The sequence below is a fragment of the Salvelinus alpinus genome, chromosome 12 (genome assembly GCF_045679555.1).
Source record: "Salvelinus alpinus chromosome 12, SLU_Salpinus.1, whole genome shotgun sequence".
Lineage (NCBI taxonomy): Eukaryota > Metazoa > Chordata > Actinopteri > Salmoniformes > Salmonidae > Salvelinus > Salvelinus alpinus.
The window spans coordinates 42,020,283-42,034,464 of NC_092097.1; the positions used below are offsets into that span (position 1 = coordinate 42,020,283).

General features: G+C 46.2%; 1 protein-coding gene across 1 annotated transcript in view; it reads right to left on the minus strand.

Moving 5' to 3' along the window:
* Positions 1 to 8,264: 8,264 nt before the first annotated feature.
* LOC139536156 (protein bassoon-like) overlaps positions 8,265 to 14,182 on the minus strand; it is a 162,823-nt gene continuing 156,905 nt past the window's right edge. The window contains exon 12 of the mRNA XM_071336394.1: positions 8,265 to 11,778. The gene's annotated coding sequence lies outside the window, so the exon portion shown is untranslated. The remainder of the gene's footprint in view (positions 11,779 to 14,182) is intronic.

Sequence of the window (14,182 nt, forward strand, 5' to 3'; positions counted from 1 at the left end):
GAAGTTTGAGCGAGGACGTCCGTTGGGAGTTGGCCTGCAGGGACACCACCCTCACCTTCGACCAGCTGGTGGACCTGTCCATTCGGCTGGATAACCTGCTGGCTACCCGCGGACGTCCAGAGCGGGATCTCTCGGTTCCATCCCACAGCACCACCGCTCTGATGCCCATGGAGCTGGGAGGTGCTGCGCTCAGGGAGACCGGAGGAGGTTCCTTCACGTGAACCATCTGTGGCCGCAGAGGTCACACTGCCGGTCGGTGCCGGGTTGGTTCCTCTGGGGGTCGAGGCAGCAGGCAGGGCACTTTGGCGTCACCCCAGGTGAGCCGGCGCCATTCTCACCCAGAGCCCTCTGTTGTACACCTGTTTTTGTATGTTACTTTCCTGAGTTTTCCCCACATTCCCAGCATAAGGCACTCGTCGATTCAGGCACGACTGGGAATTTCATAAACAGATCATTTGCCCATAGTTTAGGGATCCCAATTTGTTCCCGTGGCTATGCCCTTCCCAGTTCATGCCTTAGACAGTCGACCATTAGGGTCAGGGTTGATTAGGGAGGCCACCGCTCCCCTGGGCATGGTGACGCAGGGGGGTCACAAGGAGAGAATCAGTCTATTCCTCATTGACTCTCCTGCGTTTCCCGTGGTGCTAGGCCTACCCTGGTTAGCCTGTCATGACCCCACTGTTTCTTGGCAACGGAGGGCTCTCACAGGGTGGTCGCGAGAGTGCCCGGGGGGTGTTTAGGGGTTTCCATTGGTGCTACTACGGTGGAAAGTCCAGACCAGGTCTCCACCGTGCGCATTCCCCCCGAATATTCCGATTTGGCTCTCGCCTTCTCCAAAAAGAAGGCGACTCAATTACCACCCCATCGTCGGGGGGAATGTGCGATAAATCTCCTGGTAGACGCTGCACTTCCCAGGAGTCACGTGTATCCCCTGTCACAGACGGAGACGGCAGCTATGGAAACATACGTCTCCGAATCCCTGTGTCAGGGGTACATTCGGTCCTCTACTTCACCCGCCTCCTCGAGTTTATTTTTTGTGAAGAAGAAGGAGGGGGTCTGCGCCCATGTATTGACTATCGAGCTCTTAACCAGATCACTGTGAAGGACAGTTACCCGCTACCTCTCATAGCCACAGCGATTGAGTCAATGCACGGGGCGCGCTTCTTCACAAAACTAGATCTTAGGAGCGCTTACAACCTGGTGCGTATCCGAGAGGGGGATGAGTGGAAGACAGCGTTCAGGACCACCTCAGGGCATTATGAGTACCTTGTCATGCCGTACGGGTTGATGAATGCTCCGTCAGTCTTCCAAGCCTTTGTGGACGAGAATTTTAGGGACCTGCATGTGCAGGGTGTAGTGGTGTATATCGATGACATTCTGATATACTCCGCTGCACGCGCCGAGCATGTGTCCTTGGTGCGCAGGGTGCTTGGTCGACTGTTGGAGCATGACCTATATGTCTAGGCTGAGAAATGCCTGTTCTTCCAGCAGTCCGTCTCCTTCCTAGGGTACTGCATTTCCACCTCAGGGGTGGAGATGGAGAGTGACCGCAATTCAACCGTGCGTAATTGCCAACTCCCACCACGGTAAAGGAGGTGCAGCGTTTTCTAGGGTTTGCCAATTATTACCGGAGGTTTATCGGGGTGTTGATCAGGGAGCGGCTCCCATTACCTCACTGCTGAAGGGGTGTCCGGTTCGGTTGCAGTGGTCGGCTGAGGCGGACAGGGCTTTTGTTCACCTAAGGGCCCGGTTTACCTCGGCTCCCGTGCTGGCTCATCCAGATCCCTCTTTGGCGTTCACAGTGGAGGTGGACGCGTCCGAGGCTGGGATAGGAGCCGTGCTCTCTCAGCGCTCGGGTACGCCACCGAAGCTCCGCCCCTGTGCCTTCTTCTCGAGGAAGCTCAGCCTGGCGGAGCGAAACTATGACGTGGGGGACAGGGAGCTGTTGGCTTTCGTCAAGGCTTTGAAGGCGTGGAGACATTGGCTTGAGGGGGCTAAACACACTTTTCTCATCTGGACTGACCACCGCAATCTGGAGTACATCCGTACAGCGAGGAGACTGAATCCTCGCCAGGCAAGGTGGGCCATGTTTTTACCTGTTTTGTTTTCACCCTTTCGTACAGACCAGGTTCCCAGAATGTCAAGGCAGACGCACTGTCCCGGCTGTATGACACAGAGGAGCGGCCCATGGATTCCACCCCCATACTCCCGGCCTCCTGCCTGGTGGCGCTGGTAGTGTGGGAGCTGGACTCGGACATTGAACAGGCGTTATGTGCAGAGCCCGCTCCCGCTGGGTGTCTGTACGTTCCGTCTGCTGTCCGTGACCGGCTGATCTATTGGGCTCACACGTCTCCCTCCTCTGGTCATCCAGATATCGGTCGGACAGTGAGCTGTTTGAGTGGGAAGTACTGATGGTCCACCTTGGCCAAGGACTAGAGGGTTTATGTTTCTTCGGTGTGCGCCCAGTGTAAGGCTCCTAGGCACCTGCCCAGAGGTAAGTTACACCCCTTACCCGTTCCACAATGGCCATGGTCTTACCTGTCGATAGATTTTCTCACAGATCTCCCTCCATCACAGGGTAACACCACGATCCTGGTCGATGTGGACTGTTTCTCCAAGTCCTGCCCTCTCCTTCCTCTGCTCGGTCTCCTTACGGCCCTACAGACTGCGGAGGCCTTGTTCACTTACGTCTTCCGGCACTACGGGGTGCCTGAGGATATAGTGTCTGACCGAGGACCCCAGTTCACGTCGAGGGTCTGGAGAGCGTTCATGGAGCGTCTAGGGGTCTCGATAAGCCTTACCTCAGGTTTTCACCCGAGAGTAACGGGCAGGTGGAGAGAGTTAACCAGGATGTGTGTAGGTTTCTGCGGTCTTATTGCCACGACCGGCCCGGGGGAGTGGACTGCGTTCGTGCCCTGGGCAAAGATGGCCCAGAACTCGCTTCGCCACTCCTCCACTAACCTCTCCCCCTTCCAGTGCGTACTGGGGTTTCAGCCGGTTCTGGCTTCTTGGCATCAGAGTCAGACCGAGGCTCCTGCGGTGGACGACTAGTTCCGGCGCGTGGAGGAGACCTTCACCTTCAACGCGCCAGAAAGCCAGCTCAGACCGTCACCGCAGTGAGGTCTAGCTCTCGACCCGATACCTGCCCCTCCGCCTGCCCTGCCGGAAGCTGGGTCCCTGGTTTGTGGGGACGTTTAAAGTCCTGAGGAGACTGAACGAGGTTTGTTACAGGTTACAGCTCCCCCCCAATTACCGTATTAACACCTCGTTCCATGTGTCTCTCCTCAGGCTGGTGGTGGCTGGTCCGCTCCAGGAGTCTGAGGTGCGGGAGGTTCCTCCGCCCCCTCTGGACATCGAGGGGGCCCCGGCATACACCGTTCGCTCCATACTGGATTCGAGGCATCGGGCGAGGGGCCTTCAGTACCTCGTGGAGTGGGAGGGGTACGGTCTGGAGGAGAGATGCTGGGTTCCGGTGGAGGACGTGTTGGACCCTTCAATGCTGCGGGAGTTCCACCGTCTCCGTCCGGATCGCCCTGCACCTCGCCCTCCTGGTCGTCCCCGAGGCCGGTGTCAGCGCGCTGCTGGAGCCGCGCGTCAAGGGTGGGGACAGTCACGACTTCCACCAAAGTCGGTTCCTCTCCTTGTTCGGGCGGCGTTCGGTGGTTGATGTCTCCGGTCTTCTAGCCATCACCGATCCACCTTTCATTTTCCATTTGTTTTGTCTTGTTTTCCCGCACACCTGGTTTTACATTCCCTCATTACTTGACGTGCATATAACCCTCTGTTCCCCCCATGTCTGTGTGTGGAATTGTTTGTTGTAAAGTGTTTGTGCACTTCAGACTGGTTTGCGACGGGTTATTTCAACCCGTATTTTGTTATTCTGGGTGCAGTTTGTTTTTCCTCATTAAACTGCTCCGGTTGTTACCCAAGTCTCCTCCGCCTGACTTCCCTGGCATCGGAAAAAAATATTTGATGAAACATTGAATTAGTTTTTTACTGCTATAGCCCATAGAAACGCTTTGAATAACACATTCATAAACAGACAGTCAAAACATTTATAATAAGGAAAAAGGTGTCTGTCCTATATCTGAGAGATATAAGAAAAATATTTGGTTTTTGTTCGCCCACGTTATTTTTAGCACATTTTACCCCATATTTTACAGCCTAGTACTGGTTACCTTTAGACAAATTAGAGCAGAACATTATTCATGTTCCTGAGAGTCCCCTCTTTCGATATTGGTGACATATTAGTTTGTAGCTCCAACGGTTCAGTCTGGACAGTCTGTTTTGTGGAAGACCTCTTTAAAATGAGGATGTCCGCGACAGAGAGTTCAGACAAAGCTTGTGGATGTCATAGAGCCAAACAATCGACACTGTCGTGTTCGCGAGAGTCTCCCCTTTCAATATTGGTGACATATTAGTTATGTAGCTCACACTTTTCAGGTTTTAAATACGATTTCATGACAATTTTCCTGTCCTGATCCTCTCATGTGTCGAAAAAGGTCGCTTTCACAAGCCTCAAGTTATTGGAATAGGCGCAAACTTTATATCGGCGGAAAAAGAGGATTGAGCTGCAACCATTACAAAATAAAGTTATGTCAATCTCTAGCCTTAACACACGGGGAGCTATTCAATATTCAAAATATCAACTCTAGGGGGTGTAATATGCTTACGGTGACGAGCCATTCAGACCAGCCTTCCTGATTGAACTTTTGCAAACTACATGACCCTGAGAATCAACACTCAATGGAAAGTATAGTTCAAATTACAACTGGATGTGATGTTGTTGACCCTGCATGATGTGTTCTTAATTAACGTTGATATTCTGTACTGTTAAAGAGTGGCCATATTGCACAGGATTAAATGATTAATTAAAAGGAGGGATAGGACATGCTTACCTTCTTTCAATTAGTAACATCACGTGTGGACAGAAGTAAGGTTGTCACTCTGGTTGATAGTAAAGCCGTAAGGTGTAGTTGGAAGGACTATGCAGTCGTATGTCAGCACAGACATTTGACACAGCATGGACACTTGTGACCAAAGCGAATGGCCCACTATTCTCCTGGATAGAAACGGACTGGGATCGCTTCCTAGAAGGAAAGAAGATGGGGAAATCGGGAGGGAGGAATGGAATGAGAGATTATTTCGGGCGGCAGGTAACCTAGTGGTTAGAGTGTTGGACTAGTACCCGAAAGGTTGCAAGTTCGAATCCCTGAGCTGACAAGGTAAAAATCTGTTGTTCTGGCCCTGAACAAGGCAGTTAACCCACTGTTCCCCAGTAGGCTGTCATTGACTTGCCTAGTTAAATAAAGGTAAAATACAATTATGAGAGATTGCCACTTTGCCTCTCTATCGCCATTTCTCTGATATCAACTGTATGTTGTATTCACAACTATCACTAGATTAGTGAAAGGCAAAAGAACACTTGCTCTCTCCCTAGATATGGTTCCAGTAGAAACACAAAGGGGCCAAACACGGGGTCCTGTGGCATTAACAGTCAGACAAAAGCTTTGTTTGCGCTATGACAGAGACAATTGGTCTAACCCAACCTCAGGTTTTGTATTGGATTTACTGTACTGTAAAAGCATCAGTAACCAGGAAAATGTAGCTCAGTTGCAGTTGAGAAACCACAGTTGGATACTGACTTTCCTTCATTTCAAAATGACAATGTTTATCAACACTGGCTTCTGAACTGTAGAATGAAAGAAAACATCCTGACACACCTTCATCCCCAGCAGACAAACAGAGATCTTTCCACTGACTGTCTTGACTGTCCTGCCTAGACAGTGATAAGCCAACACAGCCTCTATGAGTAAAGCCCTGTCTTATCAGAACAGTCTCTTAAAAATGTCTGGGATCTGTGAATCTTTTCTCTTAACTCACTGGGCCTCTCTCCTAATCCTTCTGTCCCTGTTCACCTTTAGGTAGATGAAAACTACCAAGTGAAGGCTGTTGTAAAGTCAATTGAATTTACAGCCACGTAGGGTTGCAAAGCTACCTGTAATTTAGCAAATTTACCGGAATCGTTGGTAATTTAGTTAATCTATGGTAATTTATATTTGAATAACGTAACAATAATATGTATTAATATATAGTATTCCTTTTTATATCTGTGTCCATATTGTCCATTCGTTTCTTGTGCATAGACCATATGGTTCAAGAGAAAATAGCCAAAATAATGAAAAAAGCATCTAATCAACATGGCATTATTTTCATTGAGCTCTGCAACTCTTCCAACTATTGACTTTGCGCCACAAATTTTACAACATAGACATTGACATAGTAAAATAAATAAGTGTGTCAAAAAATATATAAAGGATATTTCATGCTGAAACCCTCATATTAAACACTAATGGTATTCATTAAGTTGATGGGATGTATTTTGGATAAAGTTACAGTTTTGTCATTGCAATGTTCATTTTTAAATCATCTTATTTGATTATTTTATATATTCTACATGTGGTAAGGCTACACAGAGGGACAGATATAATTAAAGACCCTGTGGTTGTAAAGAGTACACTAATAATCGGGAAGCAAGTACAGGGAGTGAATTTAATGAATAAACAAACATGGAACAAAACAAGAAACAGGAGTAGTGTACAGACATGAAACATAAACAGAACCAGAGTCAATAATGCTAAGGGGAGTGACAGATATAGGGGAGTTAATCAGGAAGATGATGGAGTCCAGCTGATTGTCATGAAGCGCAGGTGCACATAATGATGGTGGCAGGTGTGCGTAATGATGACACAACTGCCGTAACGATGGTGGCAGGTGTATGTAACTGGCGACATCGAGCGGGAATAAACGTGACAGTACCCCCTCCCTGATGCGCGGCTCCAGCCACCGGACGACGCCAACCAGAGGGACGGTCCCGAGGACCAGGAGTGGGCCAGTTGCTTCTGCTGAGGCGCGGGAACCTATAGAGCCGGCTGAGGCGCGGGAGCCTGACGAGCCGCAGGAGCCTGACGAGCCGGCTGAGGCGCGGGGAGCCCGGCGAGCCGGTTGAGGGGCGGGGAGCCTGGCGAGCCGGCTGAGGCATGGAAGCCTGACGAGCCGGCTGAGGCATCTCCGGTTGCTTCGGCAACGGCACTTGGAATTGACGTCACCAGTAAAAATAAAAAAGGTCCCTGTTGCTTCCCCTTGGTGAGGCGTTATTCTGTAACATTTACGCTAATAATCGGGAAGCAAGTACAGGGAGTGAATTTAATAAATAAACAAGCATGGAACAAAACAAGAAACACGAGTAGCGTACAGACATGAAACATATAAACAGAACCAATAACGCCTGAGAAAAGAACCAAAGGGAGTGACAGATATAGGGGAGGTAATCAGGAAGGTGATGGAGTCCAGGTGAGTGATGGAGGCGCAGGTGAGCGTAACGATGGTGGCAGGTGTGCGTAATGACACAACTGGCGACGTCGAGCGGGAGTAAACGTGACAGTGGTAATCTGAAGTAACCAAAAAGGCAACTAGATGTCATCTGACAAAATCCCCCTTCCCAAAACGTAAAAGTTACCAAAATTCTGTTAGTTTACTGGAACTTTAAAAGTTTCCAGTAATACTCTATACCCTCCCTTCGCAACCCTACGGCCATGTTAGCACACTGCAGCAGCAGCCTAAAATTATTCAGCACTATGGATAGCTCTTAACCACTGCAATGTTCATTCAATACTCCAAAGAGCTTAGCAGTGCTTTGTGTTTCTCTCTTTGAAGACACTGTGGTGAACAGTGAGTGGTTGTTGTTGGCAACCATTTCAGTCAGGCAGGCAGTCAAGCAGGCAGGCAGTCAGGGAGTCATTCAGGCAGTCAGTCAGGCAGGCAGTCATTCAGGCAGTCAGTCAGGCAATCAGTCAGGCAGTCAGTCTGGCAGGCAGTCGTTCAGGCAGTCAGGCTGTCACGCCTGCTCCCTCGCTGGCGCTCAAGGGCGCCAGGCTGCCCATCATTACGCATACCTGTCACCATAATTACGCAAATCAGTGCTCATTGGACTCACCTGGACTCCTTCACGTTGTTGATTGCCCCTTCTATATCTGTCTGTTCCTCAGTTTGTTCCCCGTGTCAGCATTATTGTCGTTGTGTTTTCTCCTGTCCAGACGCTGCCCTTGTTTGCTTCTTGTCCGTTGTTTACTAAATGTTCACTCCCTGTACTTGCTTCTCGTCTCCCAGCGCCTGTCCTCACACAGTCAGTCAGGCAGTCAGTCAGGCAGGCGGAGAGCAAGGAAATACAGTACAGTGGATGACAAATAAATAACTACAAGAGAGAGATTTTTGATTTTCTCTTTATTATTTTCCTGATTGGAAAGAAATTGCAGGGTCAATATTTTCATTAATCACATTACATGACATGATGCACCAAAATGTTACTCTATCTGTTTACAGGAATACACTGAATAGAACACAAGGTTTCACAATGGATACACAACTGACGTTTCGCCCATTGCACTTACAACAGTGAATGACTTGAGTTAGACTTTTTCTGGATTTTTTTTGTTGCATTTTCAATTAGCTTTTTCCTCTTCTTTCAATCTCTTTTTAAAAAACGGATAATTCCTCATCAACTTTGAAACCTCCCGATAGAATGACAATAGAATGCCTGGATAAACTTTTACCATGGAGGTATTTCTCCTTGTTTTACAAACACAATATGTATAGAAACTCTACACAGACCAAATATGTATCTGAATACAAGTTTATTCCAATGTTGCCAACAGTCAATACGAGCCAGCCAGGTACACTATGCTTATTTCATCATTATATTCATAATCCTGATATTTAATCATAATCAATATTATTTTATACACAAAAGCACAAAAGTTGGCAGCAAGTACGGTGTGGGAATCCACAAGACGACCGTACTATGAACTCAAATGCTGTACAGAAGAATCCATCTGTATTTACAGTGAGAATGTGTGTTTGTGTGTCTGTCTGTCTGTCCATTTGGACGGCTACAGTCAGTGAAGGCTGTCTGGTCTCATGCTTCTCTTATCGACCACAAAGTCTCCATAAAGATGGTGAGCATGCAGCTATCTATACCAAGGTCCCTCTTTGGATCCACCCTGCAGACTCTCATTTATATTATTACCGTTATTAACACATTTGTTTTAGCTCTCCTTGAAATCAATAACACATATCCTAGTGGTGTCATATTTCTGTCTTTACATACCAGTAAGGCCTGTGCTTTAATTATAACATGCCCTGGTTGGATGAATGATTGACTTGGGCTCAGCAGAATGTTGAGTTTCTCTGACCTGATTGACAGTACTGTGGTATCCTCTAGATTCCCTCTAGACTAGCCTTGGCTATGGAAGGTTCAGTGGTCCACTGATTGAGTTCTAAAGTTTGCGACGAGTTCTAGACTGTTCATTTAAGGGCGAATCCTAACTTCAACTTAAAATACAATGCATGACTAAGTGGATGTTAGGATTCCAACATTTGTTCCTCCAACTACTAATGATACCTTGATATCTTTGTATGCAACTTTTAGTGGCTTCAAAGCATGTCAAGTTGTTTCCCTCATCATCTATTACTACATGATGCCATTCCTAATGCAGTGAGACATAAGGAACCATTCTATTTGTTGGACAGTCTGGTCAACCAATCAGATACCTGAAATGAATCCTCCACCCTTCAGGTTATACACTGACAGCCGATGCGCACACTGACTGACATTTTACAATGAGAATTTCTGACCAACCGCATCACAGGTTTGTATAGCAGCACGGACTGGACAGCTGAACACGCCATGGCACAGTGGGGCCCTGGTCAAGCCACACACACCAGGACTGAATGAGAGCATACAAACAGCCGGACAAAGCCAAGCAAATCATGCTTCAAGCAATAAGATGGTGGACATTCATGACTGACAGTCTACACAGTCAACCCTTTGGCAACAAGTCCCCCCATATGGGGAGTAATGGGGTACTATAAAACATGCCACAAAAATAAAAGTCTAGATTCAATAGTTAAATATTCAGATCCATAAATATAATTAGCTAAGTACAAATATGTTCATAACTGTTTTGTCTTTCAGTTCACAATGTTGTTGGATTCTAGTGAGTAACATTGGTCATTATGGTATTAAACTTTGTTTTTTTGTCTGTTCCAGTTTCAAAATGAATCATTGCATAGAACATTTGAAATGATGATTGCTTCCAGCCACTCCTGCATGTGTGTGTGTTTGCTTGATTGCATGTATGTCTCTGTGTGAGTAAGTGTAAACATAGAGATTTAGGTGTGTATGTGTAATTATGCAACTCTCTCTGACATATTGCTGATGTTTATCAACATGTTTCAGTTATTCCCATCCATGAATTTAAACACCATTAACACCATTGTGCTGTATATAATTGTATGCATGCTATTGCTTTTAAAAATCAACCAGCAAATTATTCAAATGTAAGATAATAAATAAGAAAACAATAGACCATAAAATATAAATAGATTTACCAAACAAAAACCTAAAACCTAAAAACAGAAGTCACATGAATATAAATTAATAAAAACACAAATTAATAATTTACATTATCAGTGTTCTCGATGGATTTATGTACATACAATAGTATACAGTTGTGCAAAACGAAATTAAGAAAGTTATGATATGGACGTTTCAAAACATATACAAGTAAAAAATATGTACCGAATAAGGCTCTTCTTTTCAGAAAAATATCAGGCAAAAATTATAAGAAATGAAACAAAATGAAAATACTTTTTATATATAAAAAAAAAATCCCGAAGTGCTCGCTCTGGGATTGACAAATGATGGCTTTGCGATGGCTAAAAGACAGCCATGGTCACGCTTGCTTGCGTTCCATCTGGTCCTCTCTCCTGTGTGGATCTCACACTCTATTGGTGGGCACACTGGTAGCTTCTCCTCTCTTTATCCTACTCGTCTAGTATTGTCTGGTGAACCCTCTTCTGGACGTAGTGGTGAAAAAGTGTTAAGAAGGTATGGGTTTCTTTTTTTATTATTATTGTGCGTGCATTCCAGTGTCCACATGTACATGTTGCATTCTGTAGACATCATATCATCACAACATGTGGAGGAGAAATAAAAACACATTCAAAGGGTCATCGTTCCCTGGAATGTAGAGATCATACAAACCAAGCATTCAAGGGGTTCATAACCAGGGCATTGTTTGTTTGTTTGTTTGTCTGTCGCCGTTTGTTTGTCTTGCCTTCTCCAGTGTAGTAGTTAGTGTCATAGTTGGCAAAGAGGTTTCTTTGGTACTAGTAAAACCTATGAGCTGTGTATCCATCTCCCTCCTCCACTGTTTTATAATGGTGGTATTGTTATAAGGCCCTCTGACCACAAAAGTGTGGAGTCAAGAATGATTCTGGTCAGATGTGGACTCCTCAGAGCCTGCATTACAAATGCCACCCTATTCCCTATATAGTGCACTACTTTTGACCAGATGTGACATTTCCTTCTACAATGGCTCATATCTGGCCTTGTCTTAGAATCATAGAACCACAGCGAGTGATGGGAGAACTCTGATGAATCTCAGTCTGCTCTCCAAAATGACAGAGATTCAGGTGAAGAAGCAGCATCGTCCGTTGTTGTCCTTCTGAGCTGAGCGATGCGGAAGCCAAGCCTACGGTGTGTGACAGCTCCCTGTTCTGTTCCTGGATCAGGTGTTATTTCTCTCAGTAAGCAGAGAGACAAACAGGGAGGTGAGACAGACAGGATTGTATCTTCATTCTCTCTTCGCTCTCTGTCTCATTCACTCTCCTACAGGAGCTGTGAGGTAGGCTCTCGTTGGCATTCTGCTGGTGCATCTGAAAACATGAAGTCAAAGTTTAGTGTCTCTCACCTAGAGATCATTTCTACTGAATTTTGGGAAAACCTGGGGATTTTGGGAAAGTTACCGGAATTTTAAAACCCTACGAGATCAATATACACTGAATTTATATGGTATGTGCTGCATTAGGATCCAATATGTCACAGACATTTGAATTATATGACAAACAGGCAAAATACAGTACACAGAGACAGACTGTAAAATGTGTTCATTATTGTCTCATATAGTTAGTGCTGAAAGATTTCAGGACAGGATTTCACCTACAGGGGGAAAAGGAGAGCTGTAGTACTGTACTACTGTACTGCTTGAGGGATAACTACCTACATGTGCACACACACCTACACACAGAGACACAAGGACACACATGCATTCTAATTCCTTACACACGGCTCAGCAGAGCAGAATCCCCGAGAGAGAGAAGGAGAAAGAGACAGGGATAGGGAGAGAGAAGGAGAAAGAGACAGGGATAGGGAGAGAGAAGGAGAAAGAGACAGGGATAGGGAGAGAGAAGGAGAAAGAGACAGGGATAGGGAGAGAGAAGGAGAAAGAGACAGGGATAGGGAGAGAGAAGGAGAAAGAGACAGGGATAGGGAGAGAGAAGGAGAAAGAGACAGGGATAGGGAGAGAGAAGGAGAAAGAGACAGGGATAGGGAGAGAGAAGGAGAAAGAGACAGGGATAGGGAGAGAGAAGGAGAAAGAGACAGGGATAGGGAGAGAGAAGGAGAAAGAGACAGGGATAGGGAGAGAGAAGGAGAAAGAGACAGGGATAGGGAGAGAGAAGGAGAAAGAGACAGGGATAGGGAGAGAAAAGGAGAAAGAGACAGGGATAGGGAGAGAGAAGGAGAAAGAGACAGGGATAGGGAGAGAGAAGGAGAAAGAGACAGGGATAGGGGGAGAGAAGGAGAAAGAGACAGGGATAGGGAGAGAGAAGGAGAAAGAGACAGGGATAGGGGGAGAGAAGGAGAAAGAGACAGGGATAGGGAGAGAGAAGGAGAAAGAGACAGGGATAGGGAGAGAGAAGGAGAAAGAGACAGGGATAGGGAGAGAGAAGGAGAAAGAGACAGGGATAGGGGGAGAGAAGGAGAAAGAGACAGGGATAGGGAGAGAGAAGGAGAAAGAGACAGGGATAGGGGGAGAGAAGGAGAAAGAGACAGGGATAGGGAGAGAGAAGGAGAAAGAGACAGGGATAGGGAGAGAGAAGGAGAAAGAGACAGGGATAGGGGGAGAGAAGGAGAAAGAGACAGGGATAGGGAGAGAGAAATAGAAATAGAGAGACTGATAAAAAAAGAAAGAGATATTGAGAGAGAGAGAGCCAGAAATTATGCACCCTGGAGGGTTACCCAGTGGCCAACACCCCAGCGCCAGACTGTAATTACCATGGGAACCAATCCCACACCCTTATCCAAGTGAATTCTGTGAAAATTCTCTATAATAATAAATGTTTTCTTTAAAAAAGTAATATTGATATGAGATCATCTACACTTTGAAAGCTATGCATTTTAAAATAGGGCTATGACTAAAATCTCTGCAATACGACTGATTAGAAAGGTTTGATTGTACTGTAGCTAATTTACTGAGTTTTGCTCGTAACCTTCCCGTCACAGACTAGCTACACTATACCTCCTGTGACTGTATAGTAATAGGACACATCCACCACGAGCCGACACCTCATTTAAACAGACCACATCCCCTATCTAAGACCTCACAACTGCCCCAAGACGGCCACGGTGAGTGCTTCCAGTTCCACTGTCCCAAGCCCCTCCACCAGGGCAGTGGCAGCCATTCAGAGCCCTGCTGGGATTGTCAGTAATCCTTAGGGCTGAGTAGGCTTGCCTGTTGGTCAGAGAGGCACTGAGAAGGTTTTTTCTCTAGATCCCTGCACTGGATCACTGGATCTCTCACCCCTACCACACACACCCCCTTCACACACACACTAGAGATGTGAGGAACCCGGCGTCATGGCCTATGATATCAAACCAAGAGTCAACCCAACCTAGGCAGACCCTATAATAACTACACTAGCACAATGACAGACACAGTAGTGGTCATAGGGAGAAAGCAGGGCCCAAATAGCATCATATGATAGTCATGATATGTTTTAAATGGGGTCTCAATAAAAATGCATTGAAATGTGTTGTGTTTAGAAAACCATTTTACTGTGCTGCTTTCTGTGTTAGCCCATTCTACAATGTAATGAGGGATTTTTTATAGATTTTTCATTCTGTGGGTCCCAGTTTGTGTGTGTGTGCGTGTGCGTGTCTGCCCGTGAAGGTGCATGAAAGGACAGTAATGCCATGGTTAGTCTGCTTATCAATTGGCAAATTATTATTATTTTTTACCCCTTTTTTCTCCCCAATTTCGTGGTATCCAATTGGTAGTAG